The sequence below is a fragment of the Rhinoderma darwinii genome, chromosome 13, assembly GCF_050947455.1.
Source record: "Rhinoderma darwinii isolate aRhiDar2 chromosome 13, aRhiDar2.hap1, whole genome shotgun sequence".
Classification (NCBI taxonomy): Eukaryota; Metazoa; Chordata; class Amphibia; order Anura; family Rhinodermatidae; genus Rhinoderma; species Rhinoderma darwinii.
Genome location: NC_134699.1, coordinates 22027185 through 22045947, shown reverse-complemented (window position 1 = coordinate 22045947; position 18763 = coordinate 22027185). Strand labels below are relative to the sequence as shown.

The 18763-nt window shown below is 39.6% G+C and overlaps 1 protein-coding gene across 1 annotated transcript in view; it reads left to right on the top strand.

Moving 5' to 3' along the window:
• THRA (thyroid hormone receptor alpha) overlaps window positions 1–18763 on the top strand; it is a 207231-nt gene that overhangs the window by 23323 nt on the left and 165145 nt on the right. Inside the window, exon 2 of the mRNA XM_075845669.1 lies at window positions 13207–13343. The gene's annotated coding sequence lies outside the window, so the exon portion shown is untranslated. The remainder of the gene's footprint in view (window positions 1–13206; window positions 13344–18763) is intronic.

The window sequence follows — 18763 nt, the reverse complement described above, 5'->3', positions numbered from 1 at the left end:
TAGCTGGGCGCTGTGAAGAGAAGTAACATCCTCTTCTCTTCAGAACGCCCAGCTTGTGACAGTGCAGATCTGTGACGTCACTCACAGGTCCTGCATCGTGACGGCCACATCGGCAGCAGAGGCTACAGTTGATTCTGCAGCAGCATCAGCGTTTGCAGGTAAGATCGACTTACCTGCAAACGCTGATGCTGCTGCAGAATCAGCTGTAGCCTCTGGTGCCGATGTGGCCGTCACGATGCAGGACCTGTGAGTGACGTCACAGATCTGCACTGTCACAAGCTGGGCGTTCTGAAGAGAAGAGGATGTTACTTCTCATCAGAGCGCCCAGCTAGTAAAAGTATTAAAAACGCCCCGATGTACGCACATAATACACACCCACTTGGACTTGTACTTTTAAACACACCCACTTGGACTTTTGCAAGCCTCATTTGCATAACTACAAAAATGGTCATAACTTGGCCAAAAATGCTCGTTTTTTTAAAATTAAAAACGTTACTGTAATCTACATTGCAGCGCCTATCTGCTGCAATAGCAGATAGGGGTTGCAAAATCTGGTGACAGAGCCTCTTTAAAGCAGTTCAGAGCTTGTATTGACCTGTAATTCTTTAACTGTAGACATTCTTTTCCAAAGTCTTTACTCCTGTTCCAATTTCCCTTCATTCTTCTAAGGTTTACAGAAATGTAATTCTCTAATGGTTTCCTATTCTACAAATTCAATCCGTCACAAACACTTGACAGGCACCACATTAAGACCATGTGCCCAAGTGTCTAAAAAAAAAAAAGAAAGGGCCTCTATCATATGCAGGCTGCTAAAACAAATGTATGTACAGTAAGAGCTTTTTTTTTCCCACCAGGATGGAGCAATTTTTCCAACCGTTCCAAAGATGTTGTCTTTCAATCCCTTGAACCAGAATATTATCATGCTGTTCTTGTAATCTTCCTTTTATCCCTAGGAACTCTTTTGTTCATTCGCCACAGTCCGTACTTTGTAGTAAGGTTTTCTTCTGTAAAATTGACAATTGTTATTTGAGTTTTCCAATAGGACTCTTATGCATAGTCATTGATGCCATCAGTTCGGCGTATTACATTTCTTATGTTTTATATATTTTCAAAAATGTGTTAGGTAGCAGGGGATCTGTATTTAGGGGGTATGTATTTAGGGAGTCTGTATTAGTTTAGTGGGTCTGGTCTGTCGTCTGTATTCAAGGGGGTCTGTATTTAGGGGATCTATTAGTTTAAGGGGGCTGTGTTTAGGGATTCTGGTCTGGGGTCTTAGTTTAAGGGGTCCATATTTAGGGGGTCTGGGGTTTTGTATTAGTTTAAGGGGTCTATTTAGGAGGTATGGGGTCTGTATATTTAGGGGGTCTGGTCTGGGGTCTGTATATTTAGGGGGTCTGCAGTTTGTATATTTAGGGGTCTGGGATCTCTATAGGGGTCTGTATTTAGGGGGTTAGGTTCTGTATTTGTTTAGAGAGTCAGGTATGGGGTCTGTATTTAGGGGGCCTGTCCTGGGGTCTGTATTAGTTTAGGTGGTCAGGTCTGGGGTCTGTATCTGGAGGTCTGGTCCGATGTCTGTATTTAGGATGCTAGTTCTGGGGTTTGTATTTGTTTAGGGGGTTTGGTCTGGGGACGGCAATAGTTTAGAAGTCTTGGGTCTCTATGCATTCTAATTTATTAGTCTGAGTAAAAGGGGTTGTCCGGGCACATCGATAGGTCATCAGTATGAAAAACCGGTCTGTGCCCGGACAACCCCTTTAATTTATGGTACTGGGCCTTGGTGTCTGAATTTTTGTGTTTCTATAGAGGCAGGAAATGGCTTCAGAAGCGAGGAGCAAAGATGTCTCATCAGGAAAAGTCGCCAAACCGGTCTGTGTCAGATGGAGAAGAAAAGAGAACGACTCCCATCAGAGAAGACGTCACTTGTGAGTCACTGGATCTATAGAGGATCTGTCCTCTCTCCTGACATGTCTGTTGTAGGAATTCCTTGTATTCCACATAAAGTCTTTGTGTACCCAGGACTAATAGACAAATGCGTGTTACCATTCCCATTGTCAGGGAGATGTGTCCCTACACAGTGTTATACTGTCAGCGATGGTTGGAGTCTGTCAGTATGTAGGGACACAGCCCTTTGACAAGAGGAATCGCAACACCCGTTAGTCAATGCCCGCACAAAAAGGTGGTGTTCACTATAGACCCAGCAGAGCGACGGTGGGGAAGGGGGCCCAAGTTTGTGGAACAGACCAGGGCCTATGGTCTACTTAATCTGCCACTGGGTATCCACTTCAATGCTGAGAGCAGGACTAGCAGCCTCTGAATGTAAACAAGAGTGGTCTCCTTCACTGACTGCAAACAAATTTTTGGGACATGGTGATGAATTGCTCCTCTCTTTTGATTTCAATAATTCAATATATTTTTTTTTGTTTTTTAAACCTGCTCACAATGCAACTCCCTAATACTATAGCCTCAAACAGTAACTTGACTTTAAAAGGGAAGCTGTTTTTGTTTTTATATACATTTGATGTGTATGCGTAAAATATATGTAGCGTTTTATCACTGGCTTTGTGACCTAAATGTTTTTATAGATCTGACTCCATTATTGCCTTTAACTGTTAATGTTTGTTCATTATATATAGGTGAACCCCAGCACTCAATTAATTTTTTTGCGTGCCCCCCCCCAAGCAGGTGTAGTTATCCTTGCATGTCTAGACTATCGCAAATATCATGTTTCTATAATCATAAGGAACATAGGATCCGAGTTACTGCATAAATACACAAGAATATAGGAAAACGTCAAATGGTTTGCATCATAGGCAGACAACACACATATCATATGGCATGGAAAGACCACAGCAATGAAATACATTAGCTTTATTAAATAACATAGTCCAAGGAGATCACATAATTAGTAATGAATCTGATTAATCGTCTGACTAGATTAAAGATCAGATCTGATCGTTGCTAGGAGTTACCATAACGCCTAACTCTTGTAGTTTATAAATCTCATATACTGAGAATAAAGGAAGCTGAGGATGTAAATGCAGCATATTCATTTGATGGGTTTACTACCTTCTCATAAGACATACCTAATTCGTATTAGCAGCCAGCGACTGCTTTGAAAGGCATATGATATTTGTTAGAGCAAAATGCACCCATTGTAGTTAAGCAATTAGTGGTGTATGGTTACTTGGTCTCTTCACCCTAAACACAGGGATTTTCTCCAATGCATCTGTGGTTTTGAGAGATTAAGGGCACTTTTACACGACCTTTAGTTGGCCGTTTAAACGCGCGCCGATCAATGAGACCGCTCGTTGATCGGCGCTCGTCTGCTCCTTTCATAATGAGCTAGTATGGGGACGAACGCTCGTCCCCATACATTTCTATCATGTCGGCAGCACATCTTCACACAGGGAGATGTGCTCTTGACAACTATAATATTTTAGCCATTTACGATAGTCAGGCGATGAAGTGTTTGCTCGTTCATCAGCTGATCGCTGCCCTGTTTACACAGGCCAATTATCGGGAACGAGCATGCTGTGAACGCTCGTTTGGCCGGTGTTAAAGGGCCCTAAGGCTTAATGCACATGACCGTAGTGATATTGTGGTCCGAAAACCACTGATTTGTTGTCTGTATTTGCGGTCCATTTGTCCGCAAAAAAAAACTCCTGTAGTTCATCCATGTTTCATCAGTATTCACGTATCCGCAAAAAAACCTCCTGTAGTTCATCCATGTTTCATCAGTATTCACGTATCCGCAAAAAAAAAAGGAAGTCTGGAATTGATGTCACCAGTTTGTCCCAACCCCCTGAGTAGGTCACATAATCTGAAAATACGGACAGTAAACTGACAAATACAGAGTTTTTGTGGTCCCCACACAGATCCATGAACATTATGGTCGTGTGCATGGGGCCATATAAATGAATGGGTCCGTGTGCTGTCCTCAAAATTACGGATAGCACACGGACATTAAAAACCACCATCGTGTACATAAGGCCTTAGTATTCGATCTTAAAGGCTATGTAAACCTTTGAAGGAAGTTTATTTTAACTTTTTAAAATACAGCTACTCTGTATTCTCCATACAGAGCAGCTGTATAGTTTGCTAAATCCTGTTCCCGTTAGGTCCCCGGGACTGACGTGTTCAGTGAAAGCGGGTTCTGCATGTAAGTGACACGCAGGATCCACCTGTTATCCATCACATCTAAGTTCATAACTTAGATGTGATATATTACAGGTGGATCCTAGTGTCAGAGATCCGCAAGACCCGCTGACACTTAACCCATCAGGTCCACAGGATTGACGTATTTAGATCTTAGTGAACGATACAGCTGCTCTGTATAGAGTATCTCAAAAAGTAAAAATAATTTTTCATAAAAACTGATTTTAAAGTTGCACCAATCACACTGAACTTTTTATTTAAAAAAATCCCTTTCAAAGGTTTACATAGCCTTTAAGTTGGAGGCCCAAAACAGAGCAAAGGTAATTTAAAGGATATGTCCACTTTTGTTACCTGTCTACCATTTTGTTTACACAGCTGCTATACAGACCTGTGTGTCTTCATGGTTAGAGAATACAAACTGTGTATAGTCTGATCCTGTTATCTGCCCTCTTTCTACTTTCTCTAGGTCTGCAAAAAGATAGGGCAGAGTAGAGTAACATGACTGCAGGATCAGACAACACAGAGGGTTGATTTGTAGTCTGTAACCATTGAAACACGCAGGTCTGCATAGGAGCTGCAGACACAAAACTGCCAAGGTGGATTAAGAGGGAGTGGGCGATGGGGGCAATTACACTCGCTACCCAAACTACCCCGCGGAGTATTTCTTTTTAAACCGTCCCTTAGATATTGGGTTTGATTTGCATCCATGATTATTATCCACCTTTTATGTTCAGGACTGGATTACCATTAAGTTCTGGATTAACAGACTATAACTAAAGAAAATTCTTATTACGGGATAACTCTTCACCATTCTTTAAATCTAATATGTCTCTATATGTTCATAGCGTTAAATAATCTTGCACCACGTTTTATGGTTCTTTCACAGATTAAAGCATTTCTGACTACCTTGATACAGCATAATTTTGCATATTGTGATATAAACCTTGTATTGCCAACTCAGTTTTCTACAAGCGCTAGTGTAATATTGTGCTATTTTATTCATGAGCTATATGCAACAGCTGGAAAATGATAGATCTGCTGAAAGGCAAATTACAGATCTATTTAAACTATTCGTGAACCATATTGCTCTTATCTGTGTTGATTTCGTTCTACCAGATTTATTTTAGGGTGCCAGAGGGGTTAATGCTGTACTAGCATGAAACGGTTAATGTGGAACATGCAATGTTAATAAAAGAAACATAGGCTTTCTAGAGAGTGTGCCAAGCTAGAGAAACTTGGAGTATTCACTACACAACCTCTGGAATTGTGACCTTAGCATCTGTTTTGACTTTCAATGAAGTGTGTCCTATTCCCCTTCCACTCCTGCCTGCAGCCTGTCTTCTAGAGATGTTCCATTATTCAAGAGTTCTTACACCAGCTGTAATAAAGCAATACCTGTTTATAATGTTATTAATATATAATATTGCTCCAATAGTCATATAGTGCGGTGAAGTCAGAATGGGAAAATATGGAGAGTAAAGCAAGTCATATTAAAGAGTAAGCAAAGTAAAAGTACACATTACTCTGGACAAAGACGTTTTAATTTAATCTCATTTGGTTTTGTTTTTTGAAGACTTTTTTCGGTATGTATATTGTATTTGCCTAGCTTCTAGAACCGATTTGCTGTATATATTCAGGACATGGACATAAGACATAGGGTTTTTACATCAGAGCTAAGCTAAAGGGTACGAAGGGTGAGCTAGCCGTGTAGGACCCAGCTTTCTCCCCTGTAAAATGGGAACGTGGCCATGCACTCAACAGTGATTGGCAGGAGTTCACAGTGGTCCTGCAGATCATAAAGTGTAAAACCGATACTCCTGTGATGAAATGTAGTTACTATCATATGACAACTACTCCATCCCATAACCGGGAATAAAAACAGTGCTATAGTATTTCCTTTGGCTATGTTAACGTGTGTCGGATATGCCATAGGCAAATCTAGAATTTTATAAGAATCCGTGGTTGAAACTTTGACTTCTGCCAAAAATGTGCCAGCGGATCTGCATGTGGGTTACCCTCAGGGTATGTTCACACGCTAGCTGTGATTTACGGCTGAAATGACAGCCTGTTTTCAGAAGAAAACAGCTGCGTTGCTTCAGCCGTAAATGCTCCTCCTCGTAATATACGAGGCGTCTGTGACGCTCGTATATCTTGAGCTGCTCTTCATTGAGTTCAATGAAGAACAGCTCAAATTACGTTGCAAAGAAGTGCCCTGCACGTCTTTGCCGAGGCAGTCAATTTACGCATCGTCGTTTGACAGCTGTCAAACGACGACGCGTAAATGACAGGTCGTCTGCACAGTACGTCGTCAAACCCATTCAAATGAATGGGCAGATGTTTGCCGACGTATTGCAGCCCTATTTTCAGACGTAAAACGAGGCATAATACGCCTCGTTGACGTCTGAAAATAGGTCGTGTGAACCCAGCCTCATAGTAATTCATTGGGGCTAATCCGCATCTTTTCCATGTGGAATGCACGCAAATAATGTACATGCTGTGTTTTAAAAAAGAAATGCATCTGGATTTTTTGTTGCATGTGAATGGGGTTGCAAAAACCTCATTTACTTGCATTGAATGCGGACTGTCAGCGGGATCTGCGCCTAAATCCTCATGAAATCCTTAAAGGGTGAAAATAGCCTTACTGCACTGATGAACAGGAAACTTCAGTAGGAGAGTGAGCAGGTAGCGAAGTGACCACTGGTGTTCTGGTATTGATGTTGGAAATCATTACCCACCAAGAACTAATTCACTAAACCACTTTACACCAGGAGCTGGGGCACTAAACCAGTGGGAATCAAGACATAAGGTGTTAATGCAATGGACCGAACACAAAACTACTGGAAATCGGAGACCAGGACACTAAAGAACTGGAAATCAGAGACCAGCACACTAGAACTGGGAATCGGAGACTAGGACACTAAATATCTAGGGATCAGAGACCAGGACAATATTAAAACTAGGTATCAGAGAACATGCTACTAAAGAACTTGGAATCAAAGACCAGGATATTAAAGAACTGGATATTAGAGACCAGTATACCTAAACCACTAAGAATCGGTCCAGGATAGTAAAGCTATGGACATCAGGGACCAGAGCACAAACCATTGTCAAGCTGCAGATATTTTTGCCGTCATCTTGTTGGAGTGTAGGACAAGACTGGAGTAAACCCAACATAGGGAGAACACCAAATATTATTTCAGGTACCGCCAGTAAAGTAATACACTTTTATGTTTAAACAGTGGTTAAAAAATAAAATAGTTTGCCCTTTACGTTTTTTCGTGTTAATGGTGCTTTTGCTCTGTGATCTTGTGAGCTTATGGTGTTCTTAGTGTCTGTTTTTGTACTTTTCAAATTAATTCATGAATACATTATCCATAGTCAATTTTCAGTGGTATGTATAGATCTGTACTTTCAGATGCCCTAGAGCACTATGCTTAGCTGCATGGTAACCATAGCTAGGATACTGCTAAAAATAGGGATCATTGATCCTTGTGAGAAGTGTATTTGGCATGCCCACAGGCTTTCTTTTAAACAGATGATATGCCACGAAGAGAATATCCATGAAAAATGCGGTCTGTTCTCAACAGATGAAAGGAACCATGTAGATTGTCAAGCTTGCGCACAAAGTGAAGATGTTAAAAAAAAAAAAAATATCAGAGGCGATATGATTCTCCTGTCAATTTAACCCCTTTAGGACGCAGCCTGTTTTGGCTTTGTGGCGCAGCCGTTTTGTTTTTGGTTTTTTTAATCTGACGTGTCACTTTATGTGGTAATAACTTGGGAATGTTTTTACCTATCCAAGCGATTCTGAGACTGTTTTCTCGTGACATATTTTACTTTGTTAGTGGAAAAATTTTGGCAATAAATTCAATATTTATTAGTGAAAACACCAAAATTTAGAGAAAATTTGAAAAAATTTGCATTTTTGTAAATGGATCTGCTAGTAAAACAGATAGTAATACAACACAAAATAGTCACTAGAAAAAGGGGCTCTGTCACCACATTATAAGTGGCCTATATTGTACATGATGTGATCGGTACTGTAATGTAGATTACTGCAGTGTTTTTTTATTTAGAAAAACGATCCTTTTTGAGGGAGTTATGACCTATTTTAGCTTTATGCTAATGAGTTTCTTAATGGACAACTGGGCGTGTTTAACATTTTGACCAAGTGGGCGTCGTGGAGAGAAGTGTATGACGCTGACCAATCAGTGACCAATCAGCGTCATACACTTCTCTCCATTCATTTACACTGCATATAGTGATCTTAATACATCGCTATGTGCAGCCACATAAACACACTATAACATTTCTCATATGTCTACTTTATGTTTGCATCGCTTTTTGGACGTCCTTTTATTTTCTAGGACGTTACAAGGTTTAGAACTTTATAAAGTACAGTGAAGTTTACCGCTCAGACGGCACTGGTAACAGTCCAATATCATTCAGTATAGACACTCTCTCCCAGAAAAATGCAGTGGACAGTCCGCAATCCAATGAGGGTGTGGATGGTAATTCTTATCCTTGTAGTTCCACCAAGCTCCTTATCGTCTCCCTCCACATTTAAAGAACTCCTGGTAGGAAAAGGATCTTATGTCTCTAATAGATGGAAAAAGGAAGACACATAGTGCAACACCCTCTGAAAAAGATTGCTCCACGCCAAGCAAAATAAAAGAAAATATGAGATCAAACATTTTACAACGTGTAATACTAAAGGGGTTATATACTTATTGCAGTGTCCCTGTGGGCAGTTATATGTAGGACGTACAGCCCGCAAATTGAAAACTCGAATAGCAGAACACTGTAATAACATCAGAAAAGGCAAGATGGACCATAGTGTATCAGCACACTATTGTAAATTCCACCATAAAGATCCCAAGGACACTAAATTCTTTGCTATTGAGACAATTGATAATCATTGGAGGGGGGAGGATATTATTAAAAAAATGAGCAAGCAAGAAAGTTTTTGGATCTATCAATTAAAAACGCTTCAGCCCTTAGGACTCAATTCAGACTTCGAATTGAAGTGTTTTTTATAACAATGTTTTTTTTTTGTTTTGTTTATACAAGTATTTATTAATATTGGTGAGATACCATCTGATAGATATTCTGGTCCATATTTGTAGTTCCATGTTATGAAAACAATTATGCCAAAAAATGCCCTATGTATAGTATTAGTAAGAGACTTGTTCACACATAGCATTATGACCAAGGGATCTTGTCTCAGCAGAACTTAATTGTTCTGATTAGCTGCAGCTCACTGAAGCTCTGGAAGCTTTAGAGATTGGCCACAGTTCAGACTAAGTGGAAAATTAGAGACAGAAAAAATATAAAACAACTGATAAAATATAAATAAAAATCAATATAATGGATATGGGATGATATGTGGAATCTAACCAACTATAAAGGTGGCAAATAGGCTTGTTTAGCATAATATATTATATATATTTTTTTACTTTTTAAAGAGATTAGGCATTTATATAAAAATAATAAAAGTGTATATATATGTATACGATTATGATGGTAAGATCAGATTATCTCTATATATTGCAGAGATCATTGTGGGTGTATATGTTTTTTTTTTAACCATTTTTTATGTATGTAAATTTATGTAAATTTAAATGATATGCGGCTATATAAACCTGTTAATTAGACACGTCACACATGCCCCAGAGGAAGCCGGAAGGGCGAAACCCAGGGTCGGGCGAGAGTGTTTGGCGTGCCGCCTAGAAATTTTAAAGATTTTTACTTACCTTGATGCTTTTATTTCTTGTTACTTCTGTGAGTATGGATTAAACTTGGCGTGGAGCAATCTTTTTCAGAGGGTGTTGCACTATGTGTCTTCCTTTTTCCATCTATTAGAGACATAAGATCCTTTTCCTACCAGGAGTTCTTTAAATGTGGAGGGAGACGATAAGGAGCTTGGTGGAACTACAAGGATAAGAATTACCATCCACACCCTCATTGGATTGCGGACTGTCCACTGCATTTTTCTGGGAGAGAGTGTCTATACTGAATGATATTGGACTGTTACCAGTGCCGTCTGAGCGGTAAACTTCACTGTACTTTATATATGCTATTTAGGGTATTTGTTGGATCATACCCAATTTAGTTTTGCCTGCTCCGGTCTGAGAGAGATTTTGTGGGTATTTGAGCCAAGAGAAACCACCATTATATTTGTTTAGAACTTTAGCAGCAATTTCTCACATTTTCAAGAAAATGTCAAAAGGCTATTTTTACAGTTACCAGTTTAGTTCTGAAGTGGTTTTGAGGGCCTTATATATTCAAATCCCCCATTAAATCACCCCATTTTAAAAACTGCACCCTCAAAGTATTCAAAACAGCATTGAGAAAGATTCTTAACCCCTTAGGCTTTTCACAGGAAATAAAGCAAAGTAGAGGGGAAATTTACAAATATTTTTTTTTTTTGCCGAAATTAATTTGTAATAAATTTTTTTCTGTAACAGAGAAGGTTTTACCAGAGAAACGCAAATCAATAATTATTGCCCAAATTCTGCAGTTTTTAAAAATATCCAACATGTGGCCCTAGTGTCCTAATGGACTGAAACGCCGGCCTCAGAAGCAAAAGAGCAACTACAGGATTTTAGGGCCTCCTTTTTTTTTTAGATGATATTTTAGGCACCATGTCAGGTTTGAAGAGGTCTTGTGGTGCCAAAACAGTATAAACCCCCCAAAAGTGACCCCATTTTGGAAACTACACCCCTCAAGGAATGCTATATTTATTGGAGTTAGTCTGTGAAAATGAAAATCTACATTTTTTTTTCTGAAAAAAACATAGAAATTTGTAAAATTTACAAGGAATAAAGAAGAAAATGCACCCCGTCATTTGTAAAGCATCTTCGATTACGGAAATACCCCATATGTGGTAATAAACTGCTGTTTGGACCTATGGCAGCGCTCAGAAGAGGAGTGACATTTGGATTTTGAAGCGCAGATTTTGCTGGATTGGTTTTCAGTGCCATGTCGCGTTTGCAATTCGCTGGAGGGACCAAAACAGTAGAAACACCCCAAAAGTGACCCCATTTGGAAACTATACCCCTCAGTGAATTTTTCTAGGGGTATAGTGAGCATTTTGACCCCACAGGTTTTTTGCAGAATTTAGTGGAATTCGGCCGTGAAAATGAATATCAACATTTTTGTCCACTAAAATTTTCATTTTCACAAGGGATAAAGGAGAAAAAACACCCAAACGTTTGTAACGCATTCTCTCCCGAGTACGACAATACCCCACATGTGGTCATAATTGTTTTTTAGATTAGAATTAATTAACCTTTGCAGGACTGATCCTTTTTTGCTTTTCCATTTTAGTTTTTCACTCCCTGCCTTCCAAACGCCATAACTGTTTTATTTTCCATCAATAGAGTTGTGGGAACGACACCGTGACTTCCTGTCACTCTCACAGGAAGCCTATCAGGAGGCTGGTCCTGATAGGCTTCCGCACATCGCAGACGCGGAGGCCATTGTTTGGCCTCCGGTTGCCATGCTAACCATCGGCAAACCTCGCGATCGGCAACAGTGCAGTGTCCGCTGTCGGGGACAGCTTGCCTCCTGGTTCCCGGTGAACATTGTCGCCAACAGTGTGCACCGGGAATCGCGCAGTAACTGTAAGTTCTTGTGCGCTAAGACACTGGCCGCCAGGACGTACAGTTGCGTCGTGGTGCGCCTAGAGGTTAAAGAGAATGCAACCAACTATATAAAATGTATGTGTATATATGTGTATGAGACCACGAGGAAACGGCACAAGGTTGCCAGTTTTTTAAAAATACTGGTCCCTGGCAATAAAGGCCATGCCTTGTTTGAAATTGCTCAGATCGCTCAATTGTCACATTCTAATGTGGATTCACACTGAAACTAATCCACGGAGAACTTGCTCACTTGATTTTATGCTGCATCCAGGGTCACATGTCTAATTTCCATACAGGGATGCTCCGGTCGTGATCGGACAGGTCTAATAAAGTGGCCATTCAGTGTACATATACAGCACCTCTTGCTCTAGCTATTTGAGGTATTGATGCATTACATGGACGATCATTCATCTGAATGGTCGCAATTCAATAGCGCTATTCCCCTACAGTGGCAAATGTTTGCCAGGGTCAGTCTATTGAGACGCTAAAAAGTGTAAATTCAGCTTCATTTGGACATTTTTAATTTTAAAGGACGATTATCTTCTCCCCTTTCTGTCAGCTTTGCTATTGCCTGCATGAAAAGGAAATGATTAATCGAATATTATTAAGAATGTGAGTGTGATTGCAAAAAACTGATGAAGAAAAGTTGCTTCCCTTTTTGATCTGTTAGAAAATATAAGTTGTAAATTGCTTATTTCATGGATAACGGTTAGTGGTATTCTCCTTTTTCCCATTGTGAAAGTTTCAGTAACTCAATGTTTCAGAAATTGAAATGTTGTAATCCCTAATGCTTGAGTACATAGTAAATTATTTCAAAAGACATCACAAAATCGTAATATTATTAAAAAAACGGAATTTTCAGTTCACAACTAACCTTCCTGCCGACATTTGCACTGAATGCTTTTTAATGTCCTTATCTGACAGAATTATTGCATCTAAAAAAACATTTCCAATTGGATTTAAAAGAAGGATCACCAGTAAACGGAGTTGGTTTTTTTTCCCCTTAAGTCTTAAAAAATGTTATACCTTTTTGTTAGTGACATGTTAGATCCTTGTTGTTACCTTGAAGTCTAAATCTACATATTCTCATGCAGCCCTTTTATACTTACGGGAAGCAACAAACATGTAACATGGCAAGTGAACATCTACAAAGAGCGAGATAAAGGAGAAAACCATAACCATAACCGCTTGCAATGTAAAGTTACAGTCTTAAAGTTTTATAGCGTAGATTAAGTTAAATTGGTGTGGGGTGTGTGTATATATATATAATTTTTTTATTTACTTTTTTTGAAGGTGTATATATTATTTGTATCTATAGTTTTATAGTTCGTTGTTTTTTTGGGGGGATGATATTGAATGATATTTCTAACTACACGTACTTTAGAAATTTTCTTTATTTTTGCAGAATGTGTCATATTTGCCCGTTAAACAGCACCTTGAACCCTACAGAATTATGACATTTAGCTTTAGCTGAATGATTGGAAACGTCTGACTTTTAAAGCGGATAATCCTATTAAGGGATCTAAGGACTTGACAATGACGGTAAGAAGAAAAATCCTATTCTATTGTACCAGGGGCAAATTTTATCTGAAAGAGGGGGGAAAAAAAAGTTTTTCCAAAGAGGCTTTCTAACTTCTCCAAGGATGTAAGATGTAGTGGGATGGGCCGTGAACTTTACAATCTGATCATACGTGTCAGAAGTTCTATCACTATTTAATGAGAAAATTTTGTCATGTCTGTCCTATCCTACTCTGTGGAGGAGACAGACATAACAAGGCTTAAAAGGTTTTTAGGAGAGTGAACGTATTATATTGCTTTGGGGCTGCTGTCCTTTGATATGTAAAATGTAATTCTTTCCACCTTATGGATTTGTGTGCCTCCATCCAGAATTAACTATTTTCAGAAATAGGTTACTACAAAATACACCTTAGTGGGTTAATGGAAATGCTTTTCTTTGATCTCCATGTGCTTATCCAAATTGTTATTGCAGCTTCAGTTTTCCAAATCTTCAGAAATAGGCCTAGTCCACAGATCGATAAAAAAGTTATTTGTAAGTGAATACTTTATGCAATTTAGCGAACACCAGATCTGGAATGGACATCATGCGCACACACTCTCTTTATAGAGCACGGTCACCTTTCTGCTTTTTGTAAACAAAGCAAAAACACGTCATTTTAAGAAACGTAATGGTTAAATAATTAAAATCTTTTTTTATACAGGAGTGGGCCTCTCAGTTTGATGAGACCTGGCCATTATTCCTACTACTCTCCTTAAAGAGAAGTGCTGATCACATCCGAATGTGCAAAGTGTTACAGCAACGGTGGGGGTCTCCGCACCTGGACCCCCACTAATCCAAACTGTTAATATGTCTCTATGACCTATCAAAGTTTAAAAGTGTAGTTACTCTTTAATGCCAGGGTCACACACACAGTTTTTGGCTCAGGTTTTTTTTTTAGCCAAACACCCGAGTAGAGATACATCAGTCTTTTCTTCTTCCTTTTGGATCCAATTCTGGTTTGGCTAAAAATAAGGAACCATGAACTGCATCAAAACTGGGTGTGTGATCCTGGCCTAAAAGGTTTTGAAATGAGTCTTTGTCTACCTTGTGTTATTCCCCTACTGTACGGAGAGGGCACTAGAGAAGAAGATGGACAGGCCAAGTGCTTTTTTTTCTGTAGAACATGTCCAATTTTAGGCTTGAGCTACACAGAGACTTTTTGTAGCGCAACTTATTTATTTTTAACTATTGAGTGACAGTTGCAGTCTGCAAGAGTGCAAGCAACTTAATAGGGGGAATCTCTCTTAAAAAGTTCACGCTACTTTGGTAGTTATAAAGAGGCACAGAAATTAGCATAAATTATAGCATAAATCTACGCCAACACGTAGTTGACAGAGATTTCACACTTTGGCACACAGGCAGCATAAGAGGTGACTGATTTATTAAGAGGCGTTCACCTCGAAAGAAATTTTTTGCATCTTACTGCTGCATGCTTCAGACTAAGACTGGCGTACAAAACACCAGCCTTAGTAAATCTGCCCCAATGTGTTCCTTTGGACAGGAGAGTACCAAGACGAGCTACACTCTTTACGTTGCTCCTGAGTTGTGGAAACCGCATAGCTCGCCGTGCTATGCAGTTTCCGTAACTCTTATTCACTACTATGGGACTTATGGAAACAGCGTAGCTCAGCGAGATGGTAGTACCCCTTTAAGATGAAAAAATAACATAAAACCTTTACCATATGAGCTAAACGACAATTCTCTGAACTATTATTTGTATGTAGTTAGAGGCTTCTTCAGTCTTCCTCTTTCTTGTACCACTTGAAAGTGTAGCATATTACCCTATAAAGTGAAGTATATTCTACTAAATATACAGTGACTTTCTGTATGTTGCTCAGTTGACTAGATGAGAAAGCTAAATAGTACTGTGGATCTTTTCCGAGTCTCATACTTGTGTTTAGAATCTCCTGAAAGGAATAGATGGATATATTAAGAGGTTAAACCCAATTATGTTTTATAAATAAATGTGCAGTGGTTTTACTAGTTAGCTATTAGATCACATCAAAGGAGTGTCTGATTGACTTTCATGTTGTGGAGTCAAAAGGAATGCGATTAATCCAAATAAAATATAATCGAGGTCTGTGAGTCATAGTTGTCTACCTGCAAATGTTCTGTAGAAACTCTTTTGTGTATTGGCGTACAGTACATATATTTGAAACCTTCTTTTTGCCCCTTTTGATTCTAAGGGACTTGACACTTGTATAGCAATTTTTATTATCTTTCAGGATCATTCACATTTTTTTAACATAAGAGGCTAAAAAATAGTTAACATGCCATTAAGCATTCTCAAGGGGTTAACCACATTCAAATGCAGTCCTGTATCTCCCTGTTTTTCCTTCCTATCTTCTCCATCCAAAACCCCATGTAAATGGGGAAAACAATGGCTTTGTCCTCAAAAAGCTTTCAGGCAAAAAACAAAGCTGACCATACCCATTACTTTTTTCTCAGCAGTTTCCACCAATATGGACGGCTCCTACAGACAATTTTTAATTTATTATGTATAAACACCGTCCAATAGGGATTTGTCATGGGGTGTTTTAGGCTTTGTTCACATCTGCGCCAGGGTCCCGTACCGTCTGAGCTTTCTGTTGGAACGGGACCCTGACTGACACAAATGTAAACCAAAGGTTTCCGTTTCCATCACCATTGATTTCAATAGTGATGGATCCAGTGCCAATGGTTTCTGTTTGTCTCCGTAGCGCAAGGGTTCCGCCGTGTTGACATAAATCAATAGCGTAGTCGACTACTTTTGTATTGCAGTATATTACTTTTTTATTGCAGTGTATTACTGCCTGTCCATGTAAAATGGACAGGCATCTGCTAGGCCATGCCTCTGGCATGGCCTAGCAGGCATAACTAGTGGCAGACCTTAGGGGGCCTTTATTAGGCCCCCCGGCTGCCATAGAAACCACCAACACCCTGTGATTACACGCAAGGTGCCGGTGGGGTAAGAGAGGGAGCTCCCTCCCTTTCTCCAAAACCACCCCGATTCAGCGCTTGCTATTGAGCGCCGCATCGGAGGGGTTAAACGGGTGAGATCGATACGATTATCAATCTCACCCATTAGAGCAGGGATGCTTCCAGCCCTAAGTTACCTCTGGTAGCCGAGAGCAGGGAGATTTAACGGCTCCCTGCTCTATTTATTTATTCTGATGCAGCGCCGTAAAAAGGCTATTGGATCGGAGTAAAGCCCGTTAGTGGCTGCCGTAAAACACTAATGGGCGGTCACTAACGGTTAAACACCGTTTTGTTTTGTTTTGTTTTTATTCTAAAAAGGTCCAAAATTCTGTACTAAATAATTTCTTAATCTCTCTTTTTCGCTATCAAAATTAGTTTTTCTGATACTGCGCTCCAAAGCCCTTCATAGACATAAGTTGATTAAAATAAGAACATTCTGGCTGCCTACAGTCACCAATAGGGGGAGCTTATTGTATAATGTTCAGATATTGAATGCCTTCATAAAACAGTATGCAGTAAGCTCCTAAGATCTAGTGGTGGTTGCAGACAACCATAATTTTATCATTTAAGTCTGTTCTAAGCAGAGGATTTGGAACTCTATTGCATTCTCAAGTTTCCTGTCCAAGGGGTTGTCTGGCCTTTTATGTCTTCATTTAGAAATCGAGGTAATCTGATGACAAAAAATAAATACATTTTGTAATATACTGCAGTCAATTTTCCTATATTCCCCACCGTCGGTCTCTTTTCTCCTGGGTGCTTTCACTGCCTTTGTGATGCTTTGTTCGTGTGAGTCTTCCAATAGCGACACAACAAGCCACAGCAACTCTTTCATTCATAGGCATTAGACATCATATGGATGAAGCATCTCAGAGGCACCATAGTGCTTATGGCCAATACAAACTGGTGGCAGGAGACAAAGGAAGGTTCCTGAAGTCCCTATTACCTTATCATTTACTCTCTTGGGAGTGTTCATTTAAAATGTTTTCACTAGTCACTTCAGTAAGTCATTTTAATTTGGTGCGAGTATATGGTTTATTTTTTTATTTTTATCCCCCTATTTCAGAAAGTCAACAGGGTTGATCCAGTTGAATTATTCAGTCAGGGCTTTGACCAATCATGTTTTTGTTGCTCAGCATTGAATGTGAGGCTAATTCGCTATCAGCATGTAGAGGAAGATGCAACATTATGTAATCTAAAAGCATTACTTCTACGAGACCTTACCTCCATAATACGTTGCTAAAGGATAAAACCTGCATTCAGCCGATGAATGGCTGGTTGCTGCCCTGTTTACACAGGGCGATGATCGGGAACGAGCATTTGTATGAGCGCTTGTTCGCCCAATTTTTGGCCCGTCTAAAAGGGCATTAAGCCTCCCCACTTTTCTTAAATGTATTCTTCTGGTACCCTAAGCTCAAGAGGGTGGGCAAAGTGGGGGAGATGAAATAGATTCCTCCAGGAAGATCTAGGAGAAAATGGGGAACATTGCTGTCAAATTTTCCATATGATTTAGAGGAATAGTGGTGAATAGTGGGGATTTCAGGAGGTTCCACTGACAGTCTAATGTTTAAAGGAGCAGCCCAACTTTTTTGAGGGGAACTAGGATACCAGACCTTGTGGTCATCTAGAAATTAATGTCAACTGGGTGTCTGGCAGCCGCTTATCCCCCTGCAGTATACATGTTTATGCAGAGGGGGGTAACAGCTATTTTTATCTTTAGATAAATGATTGAAAATTGAATTAATTTGTATATAAAAATAGTTTTCCTGTTAGTGTGTATGGATGTCATAGAGGGGCCTTCCCCTGTATTATTCAGAGCAGAAAGCTGCAAACAGTGGCTCTTGCCACACATTAACAGTATACAGAATAAAAAGAATTGTGCTGTGCAGTTGGTCTGAACTGAAAAACAGTAACATTTCCATCAATAAAACTTTTTTAGGTACAAATCTTTAAACTCTGTTTCTGTCCAAGGAAATTAGAGACATCAGGAAATCTAATAGGGGCCCCTGACCTCCTGATGCCCTTAGGTACGAAACTCAAGGTTACACTGGTTTTAAATGTGGCTGTGGATGAAGGCCTTGTGGAATAAGTTCACAGATAGGAAGCAGAGAATTCACTGGGCAAATAATTGAAAACACCTAACGGGAAGAAAGAGAGCTAAAATCTCAAAGCAGTTCCTATGAACATACAATGATGACTGAGTAAAGGAGAATAGACACTCAGCCGTTATCACAAGGGGAAAAAATGTAAGTTGAAAACAATAGCCGGCGGCTAGGAGCAGGATTTCAATAAGGCAAGATTTAGGGAGTGAGAGAAGAGGAGGTCATGTACAGAGGGGACTTTGTCGGAGAGCACATGTGAAGATCGCACAGAATGCTGGGTGACAGGGAACAGATGTCTGTATATGATCAACATGTGATTTATTCTTATTGTGGTAAGATTTGAGAGT